Consider the following 18,447-nt stretch of genomic DNA (forward strand, 5'->3'; position numbering starts at 1 on the left):
TTCACATTTTTGTTGAACGCAGTTGGTTTTTATCATCCTGTATTAAAATATTTCCTTTCATCAATAGTGCAATTTATAAACAATGTTTTGTGAGTAGAATAAGATTTCCAATGGTAAACTTAACTGTTTTTTCGAAGTTATTTTACCAGCTAATTAAAAATAGGAAACCCTTGAACCCCTTCCACTAAATTCAGTTAGTATTAAGATTCTTTTACAGGGAGTGCAGTGGAGCTGACACTGAAATCATTAAGTATTTGGTTATATCATCGCTAGTCTCACTGAACTCTTCTGAACTCTACATGTCATGTGTGGTCTGGCGTCTCCTTACCAGCAACAGGTCCCAGGTTCAAACTAGTCAATTCCCTAAAAAACACGTTCAGAGCGTCGTTGCGCGAAAGTGGTAGGGAGACACGACTTAGAACAAACGGACACCACCAGAATGTTAGATACGGTGCGGAGATGGGGCAGGCCATTAATCAGTCAAAGACCAAGTATGTGTTAACATCTAGGAAAATATATAGTGAAGGAAAAGAATATGAACAATGTGAGAGCTCTAAATATCTTGGCTCACTGGTAACTGAGAATAATGATATGAGAGAAGAAATTCAAACAAGGATTGCAGCTGGTAACAGGAGCTACATTACACCGGTTAAAATGTTTAAGGCAATGAGACTTAGTAGGTATCTGAAGCTGACCGTGTATCGTGTGGTGATGTATGGTTCGGAGAACTGAACTATGACACAAAATGATAGGGAGTTGTTGCTGAGATGGGAAAGGAAGATACTTAGGAAAATCTACGGACAGTGAATGATAGGGCTTTTTGAAGAGTCGGAAGTAATAAGGATATCAGAGAGTTGTACAACAAATCTGATATCGCGATAGAAACGAAGAGTAATAGACTACGTTCGTTGGACATGTAGAAAGAATGGTGGAGAACAGCAAGGTAAAGAAAGTTTTCAAAGGAAAACCCGATGGACGTCGTATAAGGGCAGACCAAATACCAGATGACTAGACAACGTGGAGGAGAACTTGAGAAGGATGGGAGTTAGAAGATGAAGAGCCAAAGCTGCCAACAGAGACGAGTGGGTGGAGATTGTCCCGGAGGTCAAGGCCCTGCAAGGGCTGTAGCGCCAAGGAGTAAGTAAGTAAGTACGTAGCAATCGTTTAAGGAGAATGCCACCAAACTATCAGAGCAGTGGTGCTGTTGTAGGCTGAATAATTTCCTGATCATGCCAACACTCACCGCCTGTCTCTTCAAATCCTATATAAAAAAAAAAGAGTTCTAGAAACCGGAAGTGTGAAGAATAAAATATGCAAAGAAAAAGCGACTGACGAAACCAGTGGAACTGACATTATAGCAGCAATAGTAGACGGTGCAAGTGTCACTAATAGGTGTCTCATTATCAACCGAACCAGTGTTCTGTGGACATTACAGTTCATTTCATTTCAACTTCTTCACATTTCGCTACATCTACAGTGTCATGGCAATGGCTTCCAAAATGTTCTGCAGTTCTCTGAAAATGCAAAATGATGTGGTATACGCACACACACATTGCAAAATTTTGTTTAAGGGAGAAGAATCGTTTACAAACCATGTGCAAGATATTCTTCGTAATACTCATTAATTGAATGTCTTCGATCCTAAGGGCCCGGGTTCGATTCCCGGCTGGGTTTGAGATTTTCTCCGCTCAGGGAATGGGTATTGTGTTGTCCTAACCATCATCATTTCATCCCCATCGACGCGCAAGTCGCCGAAATGGCGTCACATTGAAAGACTTGCACCCGGCGAACGGTCTACCGCTGGGAGGCCCTAGTCACACGACATTTATTTATTTATCGTCATGCGGAAATCCACGTCACGAAGAAGTGGATAAAAACAGCGCTCTTGTTCCATCAACGTTTGACGTGTGTTTTTCAAGAGCCACATCGTTGGTCCCTGTTTTATTGATGGGAATCTAAAAACACTCAGGTATCTCGAGTTCCTAAGGTATGCCACAGTTATTGGAAGACATCCCACTGAACATAAGGCAATCACTCATGAAAGTCAATCGCATTCCGCATTGCAATGACAGAACGTCTTAAGAGAAAATTTGGAGAACACTAGAATGATCGTTGAGGAAACACGGAATGTACCGTACACTCACCAAACTTAACACTTCCATACTTTTATACCTGTGGTGAAAATTAAAACAAGAGGTCTATTAGGAAATACCGATGACTCTCCTAGACATGAAATGCCTTACAGCACGCTCCTGTGCTGCTGTTAAATCGAGCTAAAGTCCAACAGGCAGTACTGTTTCTCCAGAACCACTTCATCACGTGTATCAATTCTCAAGGTCAATTTTTTCAGTACTTGCTGTGAAAACCGCGATAATATACTCATGAATCGCACCTGATTTAAGTCTTTACTTACGTTTGGTTTAAATGAGCAGACGTTTGTGGAACCTCTTCTCCTGATGGCGAGACAGTGGTCTGCCGAGCTGTTATCGTGATACTGTTTAAGTTACATAAACGCTGCGTCGTTGATGTTCTCTTCATCATCAACGACGCAGCATATTTGTAACTTAATCAAACAGTATGTTCCCTTAAAAGATTCTGTCAAATGCCACAGTGAAAAATAGTTATCTTAAAAAAAGTCTAAGCTTCGTTATTTTAGCGAGTGTAAACGGTGAAAGTTACTTGTGAACGTCAGGAAATTCGACATACTGTCCGCTTGGCAAAAACCGCTCAGCGATATAGTTATTCATTCTGGATATATTTAGTGTGTACTCGGTCAGTTGGTCACCTTGTATATACATATAGATTTATTTATTGAAGTTAAAAGAAACACAAAATTTCGTCTATAATGACCATGATTCAGTTATCTTTCTTCATGAATAACCAGAAACTCGTACCGTGAGTAATTCAACAACAACTGAATACGGGTATAAATTCACTTAATGTCACTTCACTTCCTACATGTGCTTTTAAATGTCTTTTACGTCCATATTGCCTTGATTGAAAGCAATAATAAGTTTTGCCTTGTTTCTTATCAACTGCTTCAGAATCTAGATTACTTTTGACCCAAACAAATGCGTCTAACCCTATTGGATGACACAAGGGCATATTTTATTATTTGATCCTGGTTTTTGACAATCAGCATCGTCAAATATAAACACAGTGTTTATGTTTATTCTTTCTGATGGTTGGATATTGCTGCTTTTACTGGATGTTGTATATGTTAAATCATCAGTGGCAGACAATATCTCTTGTAATAACTGGTATTTGATCTGAAATAATGTTTCTAAAAATACATACACATATCGAAACAAATTGCATGTGGTTGTGTTAGCAATCACATAACAAGAAATATTAACACAGTCTACTGGGCCTATAATTATTGTTTATATGTTTGTGAACAGGACAGTTCCATTCTTCTTTTTCTTTGACTACTTTTTCTAGCGTTCAGTAAGTGGTGTTGCTGGACTACATAGGTACTACAAAGTACTTGTACAAGGATGTTTCACACACTCTGCCATCGTGATGACCACAGATTTACATTTGAATACAAGGGATTTTATAGAGAAAACAGGTAACTCCGAATTTTTCAAATTGAGATATGACCACATTTAAATAAGAAATAGAACAATGGCTATATCTGGAATGGTGAATCAATACATATTCTACATTTTTATGCAGAACATGTGTCGTAATGCTGAGCAACGAATTCTTCTGATGGTTGTAGAGTGTGATGACCTAACTCAATCAAACTGGTCTATATTTTCTTGTAGAAACTGTTCACGTGTTGTTGCCAGCTTAGCTGTTTGTTGAGGTCATGTTGGATCCAATAACTGGCACACATTAAATTTTTAAATATCTGCTCTTGCAAATGAATGCACTCTCTCTCATTATATAGTTTAACCATGTATGGAAATCACCTGCAAATATAGTGTGAGCACTTAATACCACTGAGGAGGTTTTTGTACATCTGCCAAATATGATAGCAATTTGCATTGAAGTATCACCTAGATAAATCTATTCACCCAAGGATAATGTGACTTTCATATCACTACACTGAGGAATTTCGAAAGCCACCATTGGGTTAAGTCTACATATACACTCCGCTAGCCACCAGGCGGTGTGTGGCGGTTACAACATTTACTGCCACTGCCACGTAAACTATACATTGAATTAAACAAACTCATTTTCACCTGTTTATCTCACGTGTAAAATCACTGATAATGAGTTACACACACACATATGAGTACATCTACAGTATGCCACCATCACCACCACCACTGTCCACACTACCATCACCACCACCACCATCATCATCTTTAATACTTAAAGCGCTGTTTTTTGTTCATGAATTGAGGAGGAAAGAGGTGCCGTATGTTTTGACATATTCATTATTCAAGATTTCTTGTGGAACTCGGAAAATGCATTTTCATCTGTTGTTAATAAATATAGTTTGCAGCAGCATATGTAACTTTAAAATACAAACTGTACTGATATACCATCTCAGCTATATCGTCTCTACTCATTGGGATCTATTCTAACATTCTGCATGGTGTCGGTTTGTTCTAAGTCGTGTCTCCCTACCACTTTCGCGCAACGACGCTCTGAACGTGTTTTTTAGGGAATTGACTAGTTTGAACCTGGGACCTGTTGCTGGTAAGGAGGCGCCAGACCACACGTGACACGTAGAGTTCAGAAGAGTTCAGTGAAACTAGCGATGATATAATGAAATACTTAATGATTTCAGCGTCAGCTCCACTGCACTCCCTGTAGAAGAATCTTAATACCAACTAAATTTAGTGGAAGGGGTTCAAGGCTTTCCTATGTTTAGTTAGCTGGTAAAATAACGTCGGAAAAGCAGTTAAGTTTACCATTGGAAATATAATTCTACTCAAAAAACATTGTTTTTAAATTGCACTATTGATAAAATGATGATAAAAACCAACTGCATTCAACAAAAATGTGAACCAATATTCCCTGAATGGGTTTCCAAGTTCTACAATGGATCGAAGGATGACCTATACCATATCACATCTATAATCTAGGTTTAAATTAAGTTTCACAAAAGAGAAAACTATCAAAATGGTCTACAGTGACCCTCAATTATCTTTAATTACTTATCTAACTTGTCGTAAATTACAGTGGCTGATGTGGCTTCTCAATAATTATATAACAGAAAAATCATCGCATTTCAGATTTTTACTTCAAGTAGCAAATGTGAACACCATGAGATTTAATTCTCGGAAGCAACTCTCCCCTAACGTCTCCTTACTACAATTAACCGAAGTTGATTTAAAAAAAAAAAAAAACTATCTGGCTGTGTTTTCATCTGATCAATCAGGTTCTCAATGTTAACCTTAAGCTCCGCCTACAAAACTTCTGTCTATCCAATGAGAAACGTTATACTTTTCATGGTGGGGCAATGTTTTTAAAGTTTGCAACGTAACAGAGACGCGAAAAAGTCTCACGTTCAAACTTGCAGCTGGTGTGGCCCTTTTAGTGTTATCGTAAGATCTATACAGTTCTTCTGGAGGGCTCTACCTTTTAACATGGGCTAGGGGGGTGGTCCTGGCGGTTGGCTGGCGACGTGGGTGTCTGCCCCTTATCGTAGGGCCTTCTAGCTTAACACGGTTCTGCTCTCGGCGTCTGTTCTCGTTTCTCCCCTCGGAACTTCGTCTGTTTCACGGTGGGAAGGTGTGACATGCATTTAGGCATTCTTGTGTTAGTCTGTGGTATTCCATTTGCTCACTCGTTGATCGTATAACTTTGGTTAATTTAACGTCAGGATTTATTCGGAGCTATGTGACATATTGCCGGATTTGCTTATCATGTGAGGGTTTTCATGGAAGGTGTTGGATTTGCCTGACACCTTACGTATCACCACCCTTCGAACTTAAATTTTGCACTGAAGTTAGGCAATGATTGAATCGTTGTCTAGGTCAGTCAAAAATTATTACTTTATCTAAATTTTGTTGCCTACTGTTCAGCCATGTTATCCTGGTTCTATGCTAGTTTGTATTACTAATTTATATTTTTATGTTCTTCCTCATTATTCTCAAAATATGTTTGTATTGACAAGAGAAGAATATTTTTATGCTATTATAATTATTAATTTTTCATTATTTTCTTTCTTTATTTAAGTGTGAAGTTTGTTTTTTAAGAAGTTTGTTATCGAAAGTGAGGAGTCTTTCATATCGATTTTCTTAGAAATATTGTTTTTTTATAAATGTAGTAATTAAGTAAAATCTATTCCTAACACATTTTCTAAATATTATGTACAAGTAAAATGTTTTTGTTTCTAGACACTCATTTCAACATTGTTACACTAACAAATAAGAATTATTTCTAAGAATTGCTTTGACTAAGAAATATACATACACAAGTATTGAGATATTATCCTAACAAATGGTACAAATGTTAACACTTTCAACACTGCCCTCTTTACACCAGGCACTTGGCTGTGAACTGGCATATTTAATGGATGGTTGAAATTAGATTGCAAAGAACAGAAAAATGGTAGGAATATGGTTCTTGCATCATTGAAAAGGAAAAAGTAGGAGCTTTACATGAATGTGAGTTTATTTTACAATGTAAAATACAAATGGGTGTTATAATTAAAAAAAGAAAACACAAAAATGTCGTGGATGAATAAGTTTTTACATGATCTCTCTCTTGAGTAATGCCATTATTACTGTATCTAAATTTAAAACAATATATCACTGGACTGTCTAACTGCAGTTTAATAGTTCAGATGTAGTTAGCCTTTGTGTGAAAATCCTGGGAACGTTGTGGGACACAAAGGCCAACGCCACAGTCATTGCACCACCATCTACTTTCCTTCCTGATGCGCTTATCCATCTCTTTCTACCCCGTGTCTGAACATACTTTGCAATACCTAGTAGTATTCAACTTGTTTGCAGTGGGTGGGATCTTCTTTGGAAAGTGCCTTGCAAATGTCCTCTCAATGTGTGAGGATGAAGCGGCTTGTTGCTGAAAAATATTTCCGCCCTTCTCAGCCAGTTTCTTCCCCATTTTGTGAATAAAGTCTACTAGGGATACATTCTTTCTAGTCTTCTCTTTATATAAAATAAAACTGTTGACAGTTGACACGATAAGCAAATGGAAAAACAGCTTTTTCCATCACTACAAAGTTTTTCGGGCAAACGGACGATTGCTGGAGAACTGATCTGCTCTGCCAACTCCAGCTTTATTCTTAGTGTAATCAATAATAACGTCTGGTTTTACAATTTATGCTATTCCACCTTTGGCGCTCACTTGAATACTAGTGCTGGTAGACTTATGCTTTGTGGAAAGACAAAGAACTTCTCGTTTTGACTTCCACTTCACTGCCAAGAGATGGTGTTTCCTTTGAAAAACTATCTTCTTTTTGTTAGTTTTAGTGTTTTGAATATTCGTCGCAAAGTTTTCCTGTTTCTCATTACAGTTCCCACTCCAAGAGCTTTATTTTCCCACAAGATGTCCAAAAGAGATGGACTGGTGTAGTACCTATCCATATAAATGCAACGTCCTCTGCCAAAGTACTGTGAACACAACCATTTTACAAGGCCCTCGATGCTATTGTCAACACTGCCTGCAGAACCTGTACATTCATCACAGTTTAGCATATAACCAGTTGATGAACCGCAGAGAGCATACAATTTTATTCCATATTTATTGGTTTGTTTTTCATGTATGCTCTGAAGCTTGTTCTACCACGAAAGGGACACATTGCCTCATCTATTGTCAGATTCATACCTGTACGAAAACTAATTTTGCTGTTTTCACAAAGAAATCAAACAAAGGCCTCACTTTGTGAAGTGGGTCATGCTTTTCTTCGCCTCTGCTAATGAACGTAGCATTGTCATTCAAGTGTAAAATCGACAATGTAGCGCAAAATCGATCGCGACTCAACAATTTACTCGCAAATCCTGTCTGTGAAAACGGATCTGTTGACCAATAACCACTGATTTTCGGCAATTTGGCGACGCACATATGCAAAATAATACTGAGAGATCAGTAAATCTCTTCCAATATTACTGCAGACCACTTATGCCAAACACAGTTTATTTTCAGGCTACCTTTGCGTTTCATTGCTGTAATATCGTTACCAGCGAACCGATTCGTTTCACTTTTGATGAGCCGAATAAGGTCGTCATCAAAGAAATAACTAAAATATTGAAGCTCCTCAGTGGCATCTGAAATATGCGATGCTACGCCGACTACTTCCTGGAAATCCGGCAGTACTGGCTGATCGTCTAGTTCCGACCAATCTTGCTCTTTGTGGCCAGTGATTTTCGCCTGGAGAGTACGAATCCTCTTTGTCAGAATCGTCAATTTCAGATCCTGCATCTCCACAAAGAATATATAAGGTCTCTGCCTCCGTCAACTCACTGCGCAATATTTTCATGATTGTAAACACCTGTGAATGAACTGCAGGTAACTTCGTCTTTGCAGTGCTCACAACAGCTGCCAGGATGAGATAGCAGATAAGTGCTTGCCTTCTGCGGAAGAAGAATGAAATACCTCCACATTAGTTGATGAAACTGCTTTGGGGATCCGCTAAACGTGCTTACGCAACCAAATAAAGGCTCGCCCGTACGGTATACGGCGCCGTCGCCAACGCCAGGGCGGCCGCGCCCATATGGCATACGGGCACCGTGCTGTAAGTGTTAAAAAAAGGGAAAACATCCAACAAGATGTTTTTATTCTTTGTTTTTATAAGGATAAACTAAGTAAAATATAGTTATTCTTTTATTTTTATGAGGAGAAAATAAGTGGCATATAGTTTTAGTGTTTATTATGCCTTACTTTTGTTCTTTATATACTGTCCATTTCAGAACTAATGACTTATTTTTATCGATAGTCTATTTTTTACTTAAGTCCATAGTCAATGACTTATTTTGTAGTTTATTAGGTGTCTGGTGTGCGTAACTTATTTAGTTTTTCACAAGTTTCTTTTGCACAATTCCTACATCACATAGTTTGATTTCACACATTCACACAATCTTATGAATGTTTAAGCATGAGGTTGGCGAATGTTTTTGCACGAAGGTGATGGCCTTGAGCGAGATGGATGTGGGCAAGTATTTGATGTACAGCTTCATTCATCGTTCCTTGTTGGCTTTGCAACAGTGTATTGCTGTTGTGGAGGTCCCATAATGGAATGGAGCTGTGAGTGCAGAATTTTGTGGTTTACTGGCTTTGTATGCGTGAAAGTCATCGTTATGTGTCGCTGAAAGCGGTCGTTTTTCGTTGTAATACTTTGCAGACGACCAGTTTACAATAGGATAGGGATTTGGGAAGGTATGTAGTATGTTCTTCACCCATCTTCTTTCTTGGTCTCAATCTTGTGAATCTTCAACTTCTGTTCTTCCTGATTTTTCTCTGCTTCTTACTTGATTCTTGGTTCTTCTCTGGGCAGGATATGGGAATATTTAAAGATAACTAGTCGCTTTGAAGTTCTCTTAATAACAGTTTGATAAATTTTTTGGACATGTCATTTCTACTTTGTGGACGTTTTCTTCAGTTTCGTGCATCAGCGTGCTGTTTAATAGCTGTAGTGTGACTTTTACACATATTTTTTGCGAGTGGTGGATTGCCCAAGCGGTCTTCTCATTGGGCCATTTTTTGCTTGCTCTGCTGAGTCGGGGCATTCCGGGGCCCTCTTGGCCTCCCGTGTTCTGTCCCAGCACGGTTCCGCCACTCTGTGGTTCCGCATAGCAGCAGATTTACAGCCCACTTCGGCTACAAGGGCCCTCTGTTGGTCTCGCTGTCCTTTCCCTTCTCTCGATGCTTCTGCCTTGTAGGAATCGTGTCTTGCTAATTATGTCCTTTTCTTTCTTGATACTTTTCGTGTTGCAACTTGTGGGTCGTTGCATCTGGTCCTTGCTGGAGTTTTTACAATGGTTCTTACAAAAAGTTTTACTTATAATCATCTAACATATGTCTAGTACCTACATTGTTTTACACCTTCTTAAAAAGCTTGACAAATTTCGGCGCCCTTTCCATGTTACAATTCTAAGATATTTTGAGTCTTAACTTCTACAACAATCCTCAAATTGTTTTATTATTTGTGTGTGGTGTCGTGGTTTATAGCATTTTAGTATTTCATGCTGTTAGACTATCTACGCTTTATCCCTTCACATTAATTTATGATACTATTGGTGTTATTTGTGTTTTTGTTTTTATTGAAACTACTTTCTTTTTCCCATGTTCCTCTCTCTTCATTCTTCTTTCTCCTGACGATCTTATCTGCAACATAAACTTGAAATATTGTGCTGATTATTTACCAGTAATAAAATAAATCTTCAAACTTTTTGATATGGCTCACATGGTGAAGTCCTAAGGTTTTGCCTGTTTTTGGGTTCATTAGTTCCACAGCATTATCATGAGCAATTCAGCTAATTATGACAGGTCCTTAGTATGCAGCGTAAAACTTATGTATTTTGTGTTTCTGTTTGCTGGAGAGATAGTGTGTTTTTACAAATACTTTCTGGCCTACTGAGAATGTTCTTTTAATGGCTGTTCTATCTCCTCTTTCTTTTCTTTTAATGGCTGCCTTTCTGATGTTGGAGAGTGCTGTTGCTATGACTTGTTTGTGCTGTCTACATGGTACAATAGGAAATCTAACATTTTCTCTGGTTATGTTTGGGGGTTCAATATTTTTAAGTACAGTAACTGGAGGTAGTAGTGTAGTGCTATGTGGCATTTCATTTACTGCTTCTTGAAAATCTTTAAGGTATATATCCCAAGTGTTGTGTCTTTTGCCTGCATATAACCGGCATAAAGTGCCTATGTCCATCATAGATGGTTCTGCTGGATTTACGCTAGGTTTGTACTTAGATATGTAGATGGGTTTTATTTTGTGTTGTTTTAACGTGTTCTACCATTGCACTGATTTGTATTGGGGGCTATTATCCGAAATTATTCGTTCCACTCAACCTACTTGTCTGAGAAAATCTTGTCTAAATGCTTTACTTATAGTAAGACCTGTTGCCCGTTTTAATGGTGTCAAGATAACATATTTACAAGTAAGTTCCAAAACGACAAATATGAAAATATATCCATTTTTTGTACGTGGGAGGGGCCCCATCAAATCTGTTGCAGCTATTTGTTTTAATTTTTTAGGGATTATTGGAAACATAGGTGGTTTGGTTTGGAAAGTGACGTGTTCAGCCCTCATACATTTTTTGCATTTGACTAATACTGTTCTAATTCGTCTTTCCATATGAGGAAAATGACTTGTTTGTTTTAATTTTAAGAAGAATTTCTTTCTACCAAAGAAATTCTGCCATTAGTTCATCTGGGATATAAATTAACCATCCATTCGTTGCAACATTTCGTCAAACAAATAAAACATTGTTTTTATAAGATAGGGCTGTCGAATGTCTGGAAAATCCTTACTTCTCCACTTGTGTTTGATTCCTAGTATTTCGGGATCCTTGTCCTGTTCTTTGCCTATGTTTTTCAATGCTGTCGTAATTTAGTTTTCGAAAGGTACTTGTTTCATATAGCACATTGTAAACTGGTCTTCTGCTGCTTCCAAACCTATGTTATTGGATGTACCCTGTGGACATCGTGATAAAACATCTGCTAATACATTCGCTGGTCCTGGTATGTGTGTAATAGTGAAGTGAAATTCTTGTAGTATTAACATCCATCTGGCTAACTTCCCATGAGTTAGTTTGGCGGATAACAGAAACTCTAATGCTTTGTGGTCAGTGTATACTTTTGTTTTTCTTCCATCGAAAACGTTGGAAGCCCCTTTCAATGGCCAATGCTTCCAGCTCCGTGAGTGAATAGTTTTTCTCGCTTTTTGTGGGTACACGACTGGCAAATGCAATTGTTCTATATGATCTTAGCCCTGCCTGTTCGTATTCTTGGAATAAAACAACTCGTAAACCTGTTTTCTCGCTATCACTGGCCATAGAAAAATTTTTGTGTTAGATCAGGATGTGCTAAAATCGGTGCTGTTGTTAGTGCGTTTTTCACTTTTAAAAATTCTTCATTGGCTTGTTGATCCCATACCCATGGCGTGTTTTCTCCAGTCATAGGCGTGGTGTTGCGAGAGAGTCGATCCAAATAAATTTTTTATAGAATCCAGTGTGACCTAGAAATCCACTGAGAGTTTTCTTATTATATGGAGTACAGAATTCTTTGATTGCCGTTAGTTTTTCTGGGTCGGGCATTACACCTTTCTCTGAAATTATGTGTGCTAGAAATCTGACCTCTTGCCTTCCAAATTTCGATTTTGTTATATTTACTGTGACCCCATGCTCTTTCATGATCTGTAAAAACTGATTTAATGTGTCGTTGTGATGTTCCCAAGAGGTTCAAATGGCTCTGAGCACTATGGGACTCAACATCTTAGGTCCCCTAGAACTTAGAACTACTTAAACCTAACTAACCTAAGGACATCACACACACCCATGCCCGAGGCATGATTCGAACCTGCGACCGTACGAGTCCCTCGGTTCCGGACTGCAGCGCCAGAACCACTAGACCATCGCGGCCGGCCAAGAGGGTTCTGCTATAATCACATCATCAACATAACAAGTAATTTTTTGTAAAATTTCAGGACTGAGTATGGTATTAAATCCCCTAATAAACGCTGCTGATGATATATTAGAACCAAATGGCAATCGTTTAAATTGGTAACATCTACCAAACACGATAAATGCTGTAAATTTTCTACATTCTGGGGCCAATTCTATTTCCCAGAAACTACTCCGTAAATCAATTGATGAAAATATCTTAGCACCGTGGAAGTTTTGTATCAATTCCTCTAATTTTTCTGGACGATCTGTCTCAGTGATTATGATTGTGTTGATCTGTCTGGAATCAAGCACTAACCTGATCCTCCCATCTCGTTTTTGTACAATATGGAGCGGGCTGTTATATGTGGAAGTAGCTGGTTCAATAATATCATCATCTAACATTTTAGATATCTCCTGGAATACTTTATTCCTATAGCTTAATGGGATTGTGTAGGTTGGTACTCTAAATGGTTTGCGCTGTTTTAGTTCAAACTTGTACTGAAAGTGTTTAATACTGCGTCTTAGGTAAAAATACCTCTGCTTTATCTCGTAAAATACCCTCTAATTCTCTTTTACTGTGTTCCGAAATACATTGCACTTCTAGCAATTTTTCATCGATTTCTTTATGGACTTCTAACATGAATTGACGCGATCCCCCCTTTTGTGCATACCATTCTAATTCTTCATCCTCTTTATCTCGCATCATTCTCAATTGTTTGTTTATAACTGGTATATCTTCTAATTTTAGCTTTTGCTCAAAGAGAAGTGTGACATTCCCTAATGTTACGCTACCTTTCCCCATATCTATTATCGCTCGTCTCTCATTTAGAAAATCTGCACCTATAAGCGAATCTACAGTTAGTTTAGGTATAATCACGAAGTTGGCTTCGATCTTTTGACCTTGACACGAAAGAGTTAACCTTGTTTGTCTCGTAACTTCCGCAGCATTGTTTCTAATATTACCTCTTACTTTAATCTTACGTGTTTCCAGAACTGGCAATTCCTCATTGGCATTACACTGCATGAATAAATTTTCTGAGATAGCGGTCAGTTCATTTCCGCTATCAATTACAATGTTGACTGGGATATGCTTTACCATGGCTTTCACAATTGGTTGAATTTGAAAGGGTTGGTTCTGTTCTTCTTTTTCATGCATCAACGAATCCTCCACTGAATCATACATGAGTCTTTAGGACTTTCCCCTGTGAATTCGAACTTTCTGTAGGATAATCTTCGACTGCTACTTCTCTCTCTTTTATTTCCTCTTCTCTATTTCTTCCTTCATTTACGCTTTCTTCAACATCCACTACATTTTTTTCTCATCCTCGTCTATCTTCTCCTTCTTCGTCACTACTTCCACATAATCGCATCTAAATGTTCTAATTATCGCTTCACAACTTCCTTCATTATATACGTTGGGTTGTGTGCCCACTAGTAACTTATTTTCAACTTCTGTCGACTGCGCATTATCCTCATTAAATTCGATTTCCCTGGTTTCCATCTCAAATAGCTCTGCAATACTCATTGCTTCGTCCTTTCCTCCTACATTCGTTGTGCATGCCTCTGGTAATTCATCTTCCTCGTCAGTATTCACCCAATTAATTTCGCCCCAACACAATATTGTTATTTTCCTGTCTTCGTTTTCATCTGGTCCCTGCGGATTTGTTTCTTCCTTCTTCGCTTCTCGTGATAAGGTATTTATTTCTCTGTTCAAAGTGCTGCAACTGTCCTGGGTCGGTGCGTCATTCACTTTGGCATGGGCGCTTAGCTGTCAATTCGAACGTTTATCAGGGTTTGGCAGTCTTATCTCCACCTCTTCTATCTGTATTCTCTTTTCTTGCTCCGCTTGTTGATATTGGTTTCTTTGTTGATAATTTGTCGGTCTATTGGTTCTCAAATACCCGTTCCGGTTGTCGTTATTCCCTCTGTAATAGTTGTTGCCATTCCTGGGTGAATTATACTTATTGCCATATACTCTTCTAAATCCATAACCGTTTTTTTTTGTTGATATCTGTTGTCGTTTCTTGGAAGTTATCAGGTGGGTCGTAATTATTCTTTCTTCGTACTGTGTCTTGTGGATTCCACTGCCTTTTGCTTTCGTTTTCACGTGCGGTTCGTCATTTTCTTGCGTCATTTTCCGAAAATATGAGCTCTAGTTCCCTTAGAATACCTTTAAATGCTTCGACGCCATTGCCTCCGCGACCTACTAATGATTGCTGGTATTTCAATGGTAACTTCATCGCGCATAATTTAATCAACTCTCCGTCACTGTATGGTACATCTAAGCATTGATTTTTCTTTGCCATTAATTCGAAAACTTTCACGGGACTCTTCTCTCCTGAATTTTCAAAATATGGGTTCTGTAATAATTCGTACTTCACACTGTTCTGTGCTTCGCTGGACCAATATCGTGAGAGAAATTTCTCTCTGAAATCTTCGTACGATCGGCATGTTTCTGCAACATTCTGCATGGTTTCTGCGACTGTACCTGTCATGTGTGCACATATAAAGTCTAATTTGTGTGCTAGCGTCCAGTGTTCTGGTAATCCTACTCGGAATTGATCAATAAAAGTTCGTGGATGTAATGAGTTTCCTTCTCGAAAGTGTTGAAATTTTCTGACTGTGAGGAAGTGATCGTTGTCGTACTTCGTCATAGTTCCATATGAAATTCGCGATTCATCACCATTTTTGTTTCTGATCATTTCTCCCGTCGTTCTTTCCGGTTGTGGTAGATCCATTGGATATTGTCCACTGTAACTTTCGCCTACCCTTGCGTAGTGTCGTTGGAGTGGTACGCAATAATTTTCTTCCATCAGTTGTGAACGTGTAGCTGAATGCACTGCACTGTACTCTTCTCGACCTGGCTTTCCATTGTCAGGTATTGGTTCGGTATCTTGTCTGGCTAACCTTGCCGCTTCATTGCACGATCCAAACTGTCTTGAAACATACAATTTGTGGTTCCGCATGTGTTTGTGGTGACGTTTGTTCATCAAGAATTTCGAAACGTGTTTGTTGCTGTGCATGCTGTCTGATTTCACAATATGTTACTTTCCGCCTGTGATTGGAATCGCAAATGCGTAATATCTTCGTTAATTGCTTGTTTTTCCAGTGCTGTTACAGATACGGATGTGGTTGCAGACTCTGTGCTTGTTCGATCCTGTTCACTACGCTCTTCAATGGTTTGCAACAACTCTGTTCGCAATTTCTGAAACTGTCGCTTCGTTTGCGCTTCTATTTTGACTATCGGTTATCATATCTTTTCAGCGCTGCTTTTGTGATACGTTTGTGTAACACACTGTTTTCAACAATTTCACGCGCTGTACCTGCTGCTTGTCTAGTAATTACGTTTATCTGTTTCTCTAGTTTCTTGACTTCTCCCTGGGTGTTGTTACGTAATGTTTTGATCTTGTCCTGAGTGTCATTACGCAATGTTTGTACGTCCGCTTGTACCTTGTCAGTGTCTGTTCTCAATTGATTGTAACCTGTTATTAAGTTTCCTATCACTTCTCGAGATTCTTTTGCCTTGTCTACAATATGACTTAGGTGTAACTGAATTATTTTGTTTTGTTCTTTAATCTCACGCATTTGTCTCGTGGTTTCTGCATTCTGAATTTGAATTTGGTTCGCTATTTCTTTATTTTGCCTTGTCATGGTTTCCGTAATTTGTTGTAATAATTCTGGCAGATTGGTGGGTCCTATTGCGTTTTATTCCGACGTCCTACGCTCTGTGTTTCCGGCCAAGTGTTGGTTCGCAACCGATGGCATTGAACTGTGCGGTGACACGTTTCTGCTCACATTCCTTGTACTCTGTGGTGAGGGAGCTCTGATTACTTGTACTATGGGTTCTACGTATCGAAGACGCAAGTTAGAATCCTCATCGACTGTCTCTCTACTTTCCTGCTCCTCAGTCGTATGCTGACCTATGTTTTCTATGCCTTGACGTACATTATCCTCGTTATGGTGCGTTATCTGTCCTATTTCTCGCGATACTGCATCGTCTGTTGTACTGTCCTCTATTCTCTGTCCATCTTCACGTTGGGTCTCTACCTCAATTCGGTCAAGGTCTCGATCTGCCATTGCTAATCTTTCCGAATCCCTTATTTTCTGTTTTAAAAGCAATTCACGCGCCTTACTTCGCGTCAACATGCGCTCATACAATCTCACGCGTTTCATAAACATTTTGCACACACGACTTGACAATCCATTCACTTATTTGTTGGGTCAGAACCAACTTGTCAACGATGTATCCGCCACCTGTGCGCTTGCATTGGAGAGAAAACTTAATTCTAACAATATTAAAATTCACAAATTAATTATGCTATTGTTCTGATAGAATGTCTCACTTTCTATTGAGTACTTCCTTACTATCTATCGCTGCAGCTACTGTTTTCAACTATTTATGCCTTTCAAAACAAAATTTATTACGAAAATTTTTAACAGGATATTTTTCTGACCTATTCGTGCATGTGGTCGACCTTCAGTCATGGTATTTTACCAACCTGGAAGGGTCGCCATTCTCTAACATTCTGCGTAGTGTCTGTTTGTTCTAAGTCGTGTCTCCCTACCACTTTCGCGCAATGACGCTCTGAGTGTGTTTTTCAGGGAATTGACTAGTTTGAACCTGGGACCTGTTGCTGGTAAGGAGACGCCAGACCACACGTGACATGTGGAGTTCAGGAGAGTTCAGTGAGACTAGCGATGATATAACCAAATACTTAATGATTTCAGCATCAGCTCCACTGCACTCCCTATAAAAGAATCTTAATCCCAACTAAATTTAGTGGAAGGGGTTCAAGGCTTTCCTATGTTTAGTTAGCTGGTAAAATAACGACGGAAAAGCAGTTAAGTTTACCATTGGAAATTTTATTATACTCAAAAAACATTGTTTTTAAATTGTACTAATGACAAAAGGAAATATTTTAATACAGGATGATAAAAACCAACTGCGTTCAACAAAAATGTGAACGAATATTCCCTGAATGGGTTTCCAAGTTCTACAATGGATCGAAGGATGGCCTATGCCATATCACATCTATAATCTAGGTTTAAATTAAGTTTCACAAAAGAGAAAACTATCAAAAAGGTCTACAGTGACTCTCAATTATCTTTCATTACTTATCTAACTTGTTGTAAATTACAGTAGCTGATGTGGCTTCTCAATAATTATATAACAGAAAAATCATCGCGTTTCAAATTTTTACTTCAAGTAGCAAATGTGAACACAATGAGATTTAATTGACGATCGACACTAGCATTACGTAAAAAGGGGGGGGGGGTAACAGATGAGACTTCTGAAGTTCTGAGTGAAGCTGTTATGCGGAATTGCGCGCTTTCATTACTTCTCCTTACTACAATTTACCGAAGTTGGTTTAAAAAAAAAACTATCTGGCTGTGTTTTCATCTGATCAGTCAGGGTCTCAATGTTAACCTTAAGCTCCGCCTACAAAAATTCTGTATCCAATGAGAACCGTTATACTTTTCATGGTGGGGCAATGTTTTTAACGTTTGCAACGTAACAGAGACGCGAAAAAGTCTCACGCTAAAACTTGCAGCTGGTGTGGCCCATTTAGTATTATCGTAAGATCTATACTGTTCTTCTGGAGGGCTCTATCTTTTAACATGGGCTAGGGGGGTGGTGCTGGCGGTTGGCTGGCGACGTGGGTGTCCGTCCCTTATCGTAGGGCCTTCTAGCTTAACACGGATCTGCTCTCGGCTTCTGTTCTCATTTCTCCCCTCGGAACTGTGTCTGCTTCACAGTGGGAAGGTATGACATGCATTTAGGCATTCTTGTGTTTGTCTGTGGAATTCCATTTGCTCACTCGTTGATCGTATTACTTTGGTTAATTTAATGTCAGGATTTATTCGGAGCTATGTGACATACTGCCGGATTTGCTTATCATGTCAGGGTTTTCGT

The sequence above is a fragment of the Schistocerca nitens genome, chromosome 1, assembly GCF_023898315.1.
Source record: "Schistocerca nitens isolate TAMUIC-IGC-003100 chromosome 1, iqSchNite1.1, whole genome shotgun sequence".
NCBI lineage: Eukaryota > Metazoa > Arthropoda > Insecta > Orthoptera > Acrididae > Schistocerca > Schistocerca nitens.